At 47.8% G+C, this 12,234-nt stretch overlaps 1 non-coding gene across 1 annotated transcript; it reads left to right on the top strand.

Moving 5' to 3' along the window:
• Window positions 1-476: 476 nt before the first annotated feature.
• Window positions 477-567, top strand: TRNAY-GUA (transfer RNA tyrosine (anticodon GUA)). The gene is given in 2 exon segments: window positions 477-513; window positions 532-567. It is a non-coding gene; the product is annotated as a tRNA-Tyr (tRNA).
• Window positions 568-12,234: the final 11,667 nt, after the last annotated feature.

Genomic DNA, 12,234 nt, shown 5'->3' with positions numbered 1-12,234 from the left:
TGGCGCGAGTTCAACTGGTGGGCGGTGCAGTGCGCGCGCCAAGGATGCCGTTATTTTTGAATGGTTCGCTCGATGGAAAGCATCTGTCTACCCGCAGCGTGGGGGTAATTGCGTTTTAGAAATTCTAAAAGCTGATACGGCTATAAATAACGGCCAGGTTCAAACCTACATTTGTATTTGTCATGTGCTTGTGAAAAAAGCATAATTGAATGTATAATGACAACCGCTGCAATGTGATGAAAATAAATCAAGAAAATAGGACAAACATAAATGTCTAATAAACCTAACAAGACAAAGCAAAACGACAAAGAATCTCCTGATGCATAACGCGACGATAGTAAATTGGAGCGCAAGCCACCGGAGGGCATTGTCCCGTCAAGGGTAAACGTAATCTATAATCTGGCACGATGACTTCTGAATAAATTGGGGCGTTACACGCCATAATTGAGGCAAAGAAACCGGTTTCGAATCCGTCGCCGTCGATAGCTCAGTTGGTAGAGCGGTGGACTGTAGAGGTTTCGTGCTACTGACATCCATAGGTCGCTGGTTCGAATCCGGCTCGACGGAGGGCATTTTTTTTATCTCCGAGCGCATGTTTTCAAATCGGAAACCAGAGGGCACCTAAAACAAGACCCAGAAGACATTGGTAGCCGTTTGAATGGAGTGGCAGTTATTCTTCAAGAGCACCCAGCCGCGTTGCGTAGCCGCTGCGCTAAACACTGCCTGAACCTGGCTGTCTGTGATTCGTGCACTCTTTTCGACATCCGTAATGCCACTGGGGCCGTCCGGGAAATGTAAGCGTTTTTTCGAAAATCTGCTCAAATGACAGCTCTACTTACCCGAAAACACACAGGGAAGGCGAAAGAGCGGCTGCACGCGTACTGCGATTCTTGGTAGGTGGAGTGGAACGAAGCCACCCAGACATTTCTCGAACTCTTTCTTGCGGTTGTTGCAGCTCTCGAAAACCTTCAAGAAGCAAACTCAGAAACAGCCATTAAACCACACCATCTCTTGATGTGCGTTCTCACTGCCTTATTCGTGGTAACCGATGCTATACGCGCAAGGTTTTTGCCCCCAATGCTTCCGTTGTCAACGCAGCTTCGGTGCCCGACAGTCGACTTAGTTCAGGGGATCGGCCATGCCGATAAAGATGAACGAGGCTGTTGTCGGGTTGCGAGAGAGGAGGTATCCGACGATACTTAAAACAGTGGAACAGCTGTTCGGGCAAGTCGATATATAGCTCGAAATGCCCCTTTTGATCGCAAGTGAAAGGCCCTTAAGGAACATTGCAATGTCAGCTGTGAGTAGTTCTTTAGGCTGCTGTTTGTATTCCTTTCCTTCCTTCACAACTTCCACGCGCAGCTTTCGGTGTGATTCAGAGAGCAAATAAGTGCCATTGAGCTTCTTTCTGCACTGCTACCCCAAAACATCGCCAGAGCGGAAAAAGTTGCAGAGGCAGAAAAATATTCTACACTCTACTAGGGTTTCTTTCGGGCAATGAGCTCTCTGGCGAAGTTCTTGTCTGGAAACAGAAATGGAAGAACAGCGATGTTCAGTCCACCTCCGCGGCACAGGCGGCTTCCCTTTGCTCGAAGGCATAGTATTCAGGCACCCGCCGTTTGCTGCACATTCTGGCCACTTTCCCCGTCAGCACCGCCGAAGCGGAACGTTCGTTTTCAAAGCTCTGAGACCTCAAGTCTTATCTCAGAGCTACAATGGGGTGTGCAACATTCATCATGATATTTTTGTCAGTGCAGAAACTGTACTTCGCATCTTTCCGTCGACAGCTGGTGGCTTCGGCTGAATGCGTAGTCGGAACGCGATCGGAGAGACTGCTTTCCTAGTTTTTCTGAATTAGGATTGGGAGGTGAACGGACGATTTTACCAAACGCTAAGCTTGTAGAGAGACTCACAGAATTTTCATGTGTTCCCGCGACCATATTTAAATAGCGCTGTTTTTCCTCACCCGACAGGTTCGCGTTGAATTGAATCTGAAACTGTGGCCCTTACTTTTGTATTTGAGTAATTTTTCAGGTAAGTTCTAGTTCACTTCGTTCTCTGTTGTTTATTCTCGAAAAGGCTGTGGTACTTTGTCGCGGTTCTACAATAGGAAGCGGAAGTTATTGCAGAAAGGAGGCACTCTTCTTTGCCATCCTACGACCTATGACACTGGTTTTGATTGAAAGCACCGTTCGGATAATTAAACATTCACGTCAAACAACTTTTTTAGGCGAAAACCTTCCTTGGTTCATCAGTAGACAGAGGTTGCCCTCAAAAATGCCCGCTCTTATATCGCAATAAATAAAGAATTGGTACGAGAACAAAATTGGGGTCTACGCGGGAATCTATCCGGGGCCGCCGGAGTGCGAGACGGCGACTTGGCCATTGGGGAAGTGCCAGGTATATCTAAGCGCTCGATGTGACTCTTTTATCAGTTGTCAAACATGTTATACGCAGGCTAATGGTCGCCAGTTTTCAATTTCTAGAATACGAATTAGGAAAAGTCTGAAGCGAAGCTATCACTGAGCCGGCCGTTCAAATCAAAATGGTAGAAATATGCTTTGCAAAGCAAGCGCGGGAGCCACTTGGCTATAGCAACAAAAAACACGCATTTCTTAACGCACCAACGATGAAGCACTGGATGGCGCTTCATGGTGGCATGTTTGGAAACTTATCAGAGCGCCACAGATATCGCTTAAATGCGCCTTCCGCTTCACTGAGCAATAAAATTGACAGTCTGCGCCTGCAAGTGTGGTGCGTCTACTTCATGTTGTCATACCACTTTCGAGCAGTTACACGCGTCATCAGTATTGTGCGGACTCTTTCCAGTTTTTCCGGTTGCCTCTATAATTTCTAATGTGATCCCCATGTATCCTGAGGTAGATGGCGGTAGGCCATCTACCTAAGCGATCGCCAACAGAACCTGGTCTCAGAAGCCAAAAGATTGCCAAAAGTGCGCCGTTCACCACATGCAAGACGAGCACTGAAGAAACGTAGCGCACAAGGTTGAGCGGCTCATAAAACGGTCGCGTGCTCCGACTAAGAAATTTGAGACGATTGCCTGCCTCGTTATTTTCTGCGTGCTCAAAAGCAGAGCAGGAAAGGAAACTCCTACTCATTGCGCGAAAACATAAAGTGCGAGTGCCCACTCTTTAGCACTTTTCTCCTACAGATATTCCTTGTGACAAATTTGAAGCGGCCTAATTTCACGGGCGTCCGGCGCTCGTGTTCGCGATGTTCAGTGTCTTCTATAATGCGCAAAAGAAACTAATTTGCTTTTTCATAGTCCACCCTTAGGCCGAATTGTTAAAAAACATTACTTTCTCACGCACTTTTGCAGTGTAATATATTTGTCAAATTATACCAAAGCGGATGTTTTCCTTTGTTACGGCGCGCGCAGTAGAACAAGAAGCAAGGGAGAAAAAAGAAACTTGTGCTCCTATCGTTGCCTTCGGCTCGGCTGCTCGAGCTGAGCGCGGCATCGAGTGAACGCCATCTTCGCGAATGCTTTCTTTCAGCAGACGTGGTTACCATCTGTGCCCCCACCGCAGCCCTCACGACCGACGTGCCGCTGGCTGGACACTCCAACGAGCGCTGCGGAATCACCTCGGAGAAGGAGCGGGCTACTGCCAGAAGAGCAGAGAGCAGCGCGCGAGAAGGGCAGCGCGGGCAATTCGGCGGCCCCCGTTCGAATAGCTTGCCGAGGGCTCGCCTTGGTCCAGCGCCCCAAGAGAACCCCCGGGGCACAAGGCTATGGCGACTACCGCCACCACCGTGTTCAAAGCCAAGGGATGCCTACTCCTTGGAGGAGCCTCCGCACGGAGGTCCACCTTCCAGTCAGAGCCGCCGGCCATCCTAACAGTGATCTTCAGGTTAACTTTGCTCCGGAGCTTTCTCTTCTCAGTTGCTTTTGTGCGCCGGATGATACTGTCGACAATTTCCGTGTCGCGCATTGCATTTAAACTACTCTGCTGATGCGAATGAAGGGAGGATTCAGTTTACACACAGCGCTAGCTCAAAATGAGTCTTCTGCCCATGCATCCTCAGCAGAGTTAGCAGGGCCTCAGTAAGTGTCTCATTCCCTCTCTTATCCTAGATCAGAATTTCTCGGTGTCTCTAAGCTGTTTGCGGGCCTAGCGCAGGGATAGTGCCTGTTTTGGAAGCAGGGAAAAGTAAAAGCTGGCCATTCGGTCTCATGAGGTGTGTCCAGATGTTGAGGCAGCTTCTCAAGCAAAAAGAATAAAGTTTACCCATTTCATGGACTGTCGTGTTTAGTGTGACCGGCAACGAGTCGGTGGCGACATCAGCGCAATGTGCGCTGTATGTATTTTGAATGCGCCGTGAAAGACACTGCAAAAGCCGTAGTGCACTTTCGATTAGCAGGTATATGTTTGCGCTAGCACTGGTCTCTAATACTGCCCTTTATTAAGGTTGAACTACAATCGGTCTTTGCAAGTCATACTGAGTGCTTGGTTTTATGGGTCTTAATGTACCAAAGGGACTCAGGCTGTGAGGCACGCCGTAGTGGAGGACTCCAGATAGTTTCGAGCATTTGAGTTTCTGTAATGTGCAATGCTATCGTGCAGTACACGCGCCTCCAGCATTCCGCCTCCATCGTATTCCGAGCACCGCGTCCGCGATCTGACCCGTGTTTTAGGGGTTAGCAGCCGAGCACCATAACCAGTGATCAACCGCGGTGGCACCGTACTGAGTGCATGTGTACAATTTAAAAATGGTTGTCGATTTGCCTACTTTCCTGCGACGACGTTGTAATCAAGAGGACACTCAAATTTTGGTATCTCTGTTTATAACAGGAATAGTAATTATGCAGAAAAGTTGAACGGTAAACAAACGCATAATAATGGATCCTGGCGAGAAGGCAATCAAAATTTATATCAAGTCCATATTTATAGGAGAGCAAATTTAGCTATGTAGGAATCTAGCCAAAAGTTTTCATCAATGATTTGTGAACAGAACAGTGCACTTGTGTCTAGTCAGAGCAGAAGTACACCGGCGTGTCGCAGCACAGATGAGAATTTATTCCTTAAATTTGTACTTATTTACCAGGTTGACCACAGCATTCATTTTTACTTCCTTTGTGGCGTCTTCAAGTAAAATTCGTGGAGAAAAAGATCAGTTTACGGTAATATTGTTTAAAGGGTGCCATTCTGATTGTGAAACGGGAAGACGGCAAAACTAGAACAAGATCTAAGTGGGCAAGATGCTGAGTTTATGCATCGCTACATAGTTTTACTTGGGGAAATCACGCCTCATGCGAGAACATCGCTTCACCTCTAGATGCAGAGTTGTTTCTTGGGCTTTTTTCTTTGAGTCATTTTCTTGTCGTTCCTTGGCATTTCAGGCACAGTCTATGATGGCACCTTCGTCCCTAGTATCCAGTGATACGAGTCATCGCCACTGCCACGATGGCCCAGCTGCTGAAGCTTGGAAAGCGTCCGACCATTTCAAGGCTTTCGGCCGTGGTGCTGCTGCTGCCCCTTCCATCCGCTTCGGTAAAACCCCTTGTATAGCAGAGTGGTTTTCGTAACGGCGTTTCGCTCACACTCGCGGTTAAAAGTCGCCACGAGGGACAAATGAGGTATCAGGTGCTGCACAGCTGCGTTGTATGACGAGAGATGCCTGGTTTCACAAAGACGCGAACGATGAAGCGCGTCGTACTTCCACTTGCACAAAGAGTGCTCGCAAGCCTCTCGCAAATAACGCAGAGAAATAACGGCGAGAAAAATGCGGAATTCTACTCGCGAAATTTCCACAGTGTGTTCGCTATGTGTGACGCCGGAACCTGAGGTTTAGAAAAGATGGAAAGTGGGCTTCACACTTCTAGCTTCAAAAGTTGCGTGTGAAAGTTTATAAAAACAGACAGCAAAAATAGTTGCCGCGAATAAAGAAATTGTGCCTACTCGACAGTCGTTTGCTGGCCTGCTAGTTGGCGATGTGGACTGAGGAATTCATTCATTTAGAGTAGCGGTAAGACATAGCGCGCAGAAATTAGAAATGCTGTTTGAGCAAAGTCAAAAGGACTCATTAGTTTTTAGCATTACATGTCATGTTTGTTGTTCTCTAGAGGGAGTGTTGATCACTTGCCTTTTATTTCATTTAAAAAGCGTGCTCAACTAATTCTCTGATAAAAAATAATGGGTAGTATAAATATGGCATCTGTGCTAAAATTGTCGGCGAGCCTGCGACAAACCTTCAGATGACAATGGTGTGTGGATGTTAATAAAAGTCAACTTATTTTTCTCAGAGTGGATTTCAAGAGATACAAATGAAAGCGGCGGTGGCTGCTAAGTGGCGGGCAGTCAGATGGGGAGATCTGCTGTGTTTAATTGACCAGGGCTGACTGACGTCTAATTGGAACCTTTTGTAGAGGCCTTGGCCCTACTTTGAATGCAAGTAGGTGGGCTGTGATGACGACGTTGTAAATTTCGCTGTTGCCGCTGGAGCAAGCCGCTGAGGATGTCAAGAACAAACTCGTGTTTGTTGTAAATAAAGGATCCTTAATATTAAATTCTAATTCCAGTACTATCTCCCCTCCATGATTCCTATGCCACTAAGCTGTTGGCTAAGTATTCAAGTAATTAGCGGTTCCGGTGAACCGCGTTGATGTGCGTGGATGAAATGCTTGACACGCCTTGTTAGCTTTCAAAGGTATAGAATAGCTTCTCGCTTACACTGTGCTTGTTTCTCTGGTTTTCGACAAGACCAGATAAGCGAGAGGTCAATCTGAGGTCACCTATACGAACAAGGTCGAAAGCGGAGTGTAAAGGTGGACACATAGCTGACGGTGATGCAGTCGTGGTTGCAACCCACCGCTCTGGCTAACTGGACATAAGGTTCCAATGCCGAATATTGGTCATTTTTTATTTATTTATCCTTTCCCGACTTTGGATTTGTCGAGCGAGTTCCATCCCTGCTTTCACGGCTGCATTTTCATCTAGGGGAAATAAAAACATCTCTAAGTTGGCATTTTCTGCTATGTAAAACCCCAGGAAGGTAGAAAACAATCCCAAGCCCCGCACTGTACTGCGAGCCACATGGCTCGTAGTGTTGGTTTGGATGCGTAAACATACATTAATTCGGCCTTTTGTACAAACTGAAAGAATGGGAAGATCACATACTGCAGTATTATTGAAAGAAAATAAAAGCAAACACTACAGATTCGGGGGTGAGGACAAGATGATGATTTTCTTGACAGATTTACTTCCTCGAACAAAATGCGTTGATAATAGTTCTTATTTTCACAAACATCATATTACCGCTTAGTGAAGAAACGTTGTGCATATATTTCATTCTCATAGAGCGTAACGGACCCCCTACTCGCATCTCCCAACAGCGGATACGCAGATGGCCTCATCGGGCTTGACTGGGGGTGTACGGCCGTGCAGTTATTTCAACGCTAATAGCTCAGTCAAACAAAGCATGCCCTTATTTTGCGAATGTAAAGTCCTTTCTGTGCACGGCCCAAACTTTTAACCGTGCACTTTGCGCTTGCGTTAGAGATATACATGTACTACATGGGTATTTGAGTTTTATGCTACACAATTGAATTGAGAAACATTTTTCGTTGGTAATTCACTCACTTGGTTCTTCTAGGCAATCTGTAAAGCATAGAATTGTAACACCAGTCGAGGTAACAGATTTTGCTGAACTAAGAACATGGCGCGATTATGGCGATGATTTTCTGCGTTACGACTGCCGCTACTAGCACTTACTGAGAAGCGGGAGTTTCTCCGTTCTAAATACCGATCACTGCTAGACCATTTTTCGGTGACGATTGATTACACTTCATCTTGTCACAGGTGTGCGCAACGACCAGCGCACGGCCCACCGTCATGTAGGGCCCAAGGCAGGCGCACTGAGTTGCACGCATCTCTACGCGTGGCGTGATGGCTTCAGTGGCTCCCACCACCACGACGGCGAGGGAGGTGCTCCAGCCCGCAGGACGTTTACGCGCGGCGTGCCGGTGGTGGCGGGATGAGGTCTGCACGGAGCTGCTGCGACTTCTGCGCGTGCTCAAGCGTGAGTGATGTTCCACGGGTGCCTGCGTACTGCCCTCCTAGGTTAAAAAGTGCCAGGAAATATGCCTGATAGGAGAGCGAACAGCTCCGTCTAAGCTGCGAAGCCCTGACGACGCTTGGTAGGCGGCAGTCGGCAGACAGGTTACCACGACAGAGCCCAGTGTGCTGTACGCACTTGTCATAGAGCTCTCGAAGGGCGCGCTTAAGTGTAAGGTCGGCCGGTTTTAGAAGTGCCTAAAACTTAAACAGTAAGATTCCTAATTGCATTTTACAATACTGTGCACCACCCACTACAAGATCCGTCGGTGCTCGACACCACAGCTGTGCGTCTTCTTTGCTTATCCGCTCTTTCAACGTGGTCCGTTTCCATTTCTAAAATGTGATGCCAGCCGCCCTCAGCTCAACCGGTGTCGGCCAGATCTTGGAGACTTAACGACCTTTCCTAAGTGCTGGCCTTCCTCCATGTGCCCCTGTCATACGGCACTCGCGGTTTGAGCAACGCCAGCCCGCTCAAAACATTCTCATGCCGTCCGCACTTCTTTCAGCACTTCTTTTGGCAGCCTTGTCGGGGACAGCGGTAAAGGGCGAAAAATCTTTTTTCCCGCGCTGACAGCGACCTGCGAAATCGATTCCTGTAATGGCAGTGAAATGCGCTCGCTTTAGTTACGCTTCGTACATCCTAAGAAAGTACGCCTCTGCTATCTGACTCATGTATACTCACGTACTGTTCTGCGCCCCCAATTCGTATGCACGGACCGGATGTTTAAGATCAGTTTTTTTTCTCTCTCCCGACACGTTCGATCGCATAAAACGCAGTGAGATGTAAGAGGTGCTAGGAGCCGCCAAGTCCGCGAGTAAATGTTCAGCGCTTCAGTATCTGCTCTGTGGTTGCTGCGTGACTGTGGCAAAAATCTACTGTGGAGCACATCTTTGCGCTGGTTTAGACTCGTCAGGAACGCGGAAACGGCGAAAAATAACAGTGGCGCGAAGTGGACAAGAACGGCGAAGAAATACAGCACACACGAACACGGACTTCCAACTTTGTGTGTTGTGTGGGTTGTTTCTTCGCCTTCGCTTTCCCTTCGTTCTTCGCCGTCCTTCGCGCAGCAGTTACTTCGTGTAAATTAATTAATCAACTATCCGATAAGTTCCACTGACGTAGAAACGACTGGAACGCATTGACTAGCAAGTGCCGCATGTTTTGGGCGTTTTGGTTTCTAGGCCTTCATAGCGGGACACAGGTTGGAGTTGCCCAGCTTCCATGCATCTCTCTCAGCTGGTGACCAGTTTATCGGGTAATTGCAGCATTCTTTGGAGCCTAGCTATGATATACAGCCAGGATTTATTACAGTAGACTTAATATAGACTGCAACTGTACGACAAGGTGTAGTTGGAACTGCATTACAGTTGAACGGAGAGAGATTTCTCATTAAGTCGTTGCAGCAGCCTCAGACACTTTTCTTCATTTTGTGCAGGGCTCAAGGAGGGCGATCACCTGGCCGCCCTGGCCGCTTCATATGGTCCCTGAGTTGGGAAGGATGGCCTCAGGGGCGCATTTCATTTATTTCCTTTGAGAAATTTTCAGTCCTTTCGATGAAACCTAGTAAACTGTGTTAAGCGCTCTAAACATTTTTCAGCTCATGCTGTTAAAATATACTGATCTTCTGTCATACTGATGAAGGGTGTAACTGCGCAAAAGTGCTAGGACAACATAAAGAAACACACGACACTTGTGTTTCTTCATGTTGCCTTAACCTTTTCGCGCTGTTGCTCCTTTCAGCTGATGAGATATTTATGCTCTTTCTCAGTGCAACCCAAAATTTCCTCTATGCTTCTCCTCAGCTTTAGGAAAGATAATATACCACCGTGTTTCTTGTTGGTGCTCAATCTGTGGATTTCTTTTGAGTTCTTAATGTGTATCCTTGCATACAGTAAGGAGAAATTCCAGGTGTGCACTTAAGCCTGCTTAGGTGCAGTAATGCGAGAACATTTCTCTTAAGGCGCGTTTATACTCCGACTTAACGCGCGCGCATCTGGCACGGCGACGTAACGTTAGCCAAAGCGGGACCCTCTACACTGCAACGGTGCCTTCGGCACGTGCGGAGGTTTGGAGCAGGGCTCTATCGTGCCGAGAGCGCCAGCCGCCTCCGGCGCTAGATAGCCGGTAGAAAGTACAGGGTTAACGGCGCATAAAGCCCCTCAGTGAAGCAAAAGTAAGGAAAAGCTCGGGTCTATCCGGCTTCTCTCCTTTCCTAGCGCGCCGCCGCATAATCCAGCCTCCAGTTGGCCGAGGCGAGTTTATGTTAGGCTTGCGGGTGCAACAGACGAGGAGGCAGTGGGAAAACGTTTTTCGAAAGCGACGCGGCTCGCCGAAAGGTTTTTCGGCGCAGGATTGGTCGGGTGAACCGTGATAATGTGCTGGATCTGCGTGTTTGTGAGTAGAGTGGTCGTTCTCCATTCGTTAGTACGATTTTTTTTTTGAGGATTTGGTGTGAAGCGCAAGCGACTGCAGTCTTTCATTACAGTTAATACCATCTGCCATTGTTAGATGGATTGGTTCGCTCGCAGGCTAGGAAAGCAGTGTTGCGCGTTGTCTTAGCCCCGCCGTTTACGTTGCTGGCTGTGCGAGGCTCTGCAGGTGTAGATTTGACGTCGCGCGTTACCTGGCGTATTGGTTTGGGCGTAGTCTGACTCGTTCGCGGGCTGGACTCGACAGTTGTGCTTAATGTTGTTTAAGCCCCGCCGTTTACGCGGCTCCGTGTGCAAGTCTCGGTTTGATGATTTGCGCATTGCTGGACGTATTTGTTTTGTTGCAGATGGACTCCTCCGCTCACGAACTCGACACTAAAGAGGCGGTCCTCGCTGTTTGCGCCTGCGCTGTTCGTGTCGCGCACATTCATGTTGCGCACATTGTTGACCGTGTATTTGTTCTGGGAGGGTTCATAACGAAATCGGCCGTCCCGCCATCGCTCGAATACTCTATATATACGTGGATATTGCTTCAGAGTGCAAGCGAGGACCTCCGTTAAAAATAGTTGCAGGCATTTTCTCCGTGTGTTTTCAATTTTCGCCGCAAGCAACTTCCAAATTTAGCCAAGGTGTTTGCTTCAAACAGGACAGAGTAATACCGAGTTTTGGTTTTTCATCGATTGAATTTTCTTTCTCATGGTACTTCGACCAAAATCAATTAACTGCGGCAGTCTAGGCTACTGCGCGTTATGCATGGCAATTGCACGACGGAAGACAATGCCTTCTTATCAGCCATTATTGCGCATGCTAACCCAAGATGACAATAACCTGGACAAACATTCTAGTGAATCATGCAGCACTATATTTGTGCGCGAAGCAGTGGCTAAAAGCGCTTTTTGATTGACGGTAATCAACCCAAATAATTCACCCCACATGAAATTTCTCCTGGTGACAATTATGTTACAGTGCGGAAACAGACCACCGTAGCAAACATTGACTACCGCCAGTCGGATCTTCTTAATTTTAGCCTGCGATGTGTCCAAGGTATTGTAACTCCGGAATAATCCCCAAGCTTTCTGGCAGTAGAAAAAATGAAATTAAAATTGAGATGAATACGCACCTATGCACTGAATAGCACAGCCGATTGTACGAGCAAACGCGCCTTTGAGAGAATATATTATGGCAGCAGTACACCGCCGTCCGTTCTTATAAAGCCTACGCCGCACGTCTAGTCGTATGCCGTTCACTGTAGTTTGGCAGAGTTAAATTTTGAATAAGATTAGGCAAAAGACGTCAGTCGAAAGACAACACTCCGACGATATTCAGTAGGAGAGTGCCGCGAGCTCGATCGCGCACGCATTTTCCACCGTGTGCCCTGAAATCAAAGCAATCGCAGTACGAAAAGACCCGATAAAGCTGTGCAACGTAAGAGGGGGAATTATTTGCGTAATAAGTTCTTCAATAACCCCTGCCATGATTCTCATTTTGACTGAAGCCAGGGCAGAAAATGCACGCGCGGCCTACTGCGCGGAAAAGGGGGAGGATTGGGAGCGTCTGCTAGCTTCCTCTCGCCTAGGTGCCGCCATCATCTGCGCCCAGTAGGAGTTGAAAAAAGGACCGCCTGTATAGGAGGAGGAGGATAAAGGAGATGTCATTACTTTTAGTTCATTTAATGGCTTTAACTGCGCATCGTCTGCGCATGCGCTTCTCCAGGCGCAGCCGTTGC

Source organism: Amblyomma mixtum, chromosome 3 (assembly GCF_055824585.1).
Source record: "Amblyomma mixtum isolate Tamu chromosome 3, ASM5582458v1, whole genome shotgun sequence".
NCBI lineage: Eukaryota > Metazoa > Arthropoda > Arachnida > Ixodida > Ixodidae > Amblyomma > Amblyomma mixtum.
This window is presented reverse-complemented; position numbering and strand designations above follow the sequence as displayed.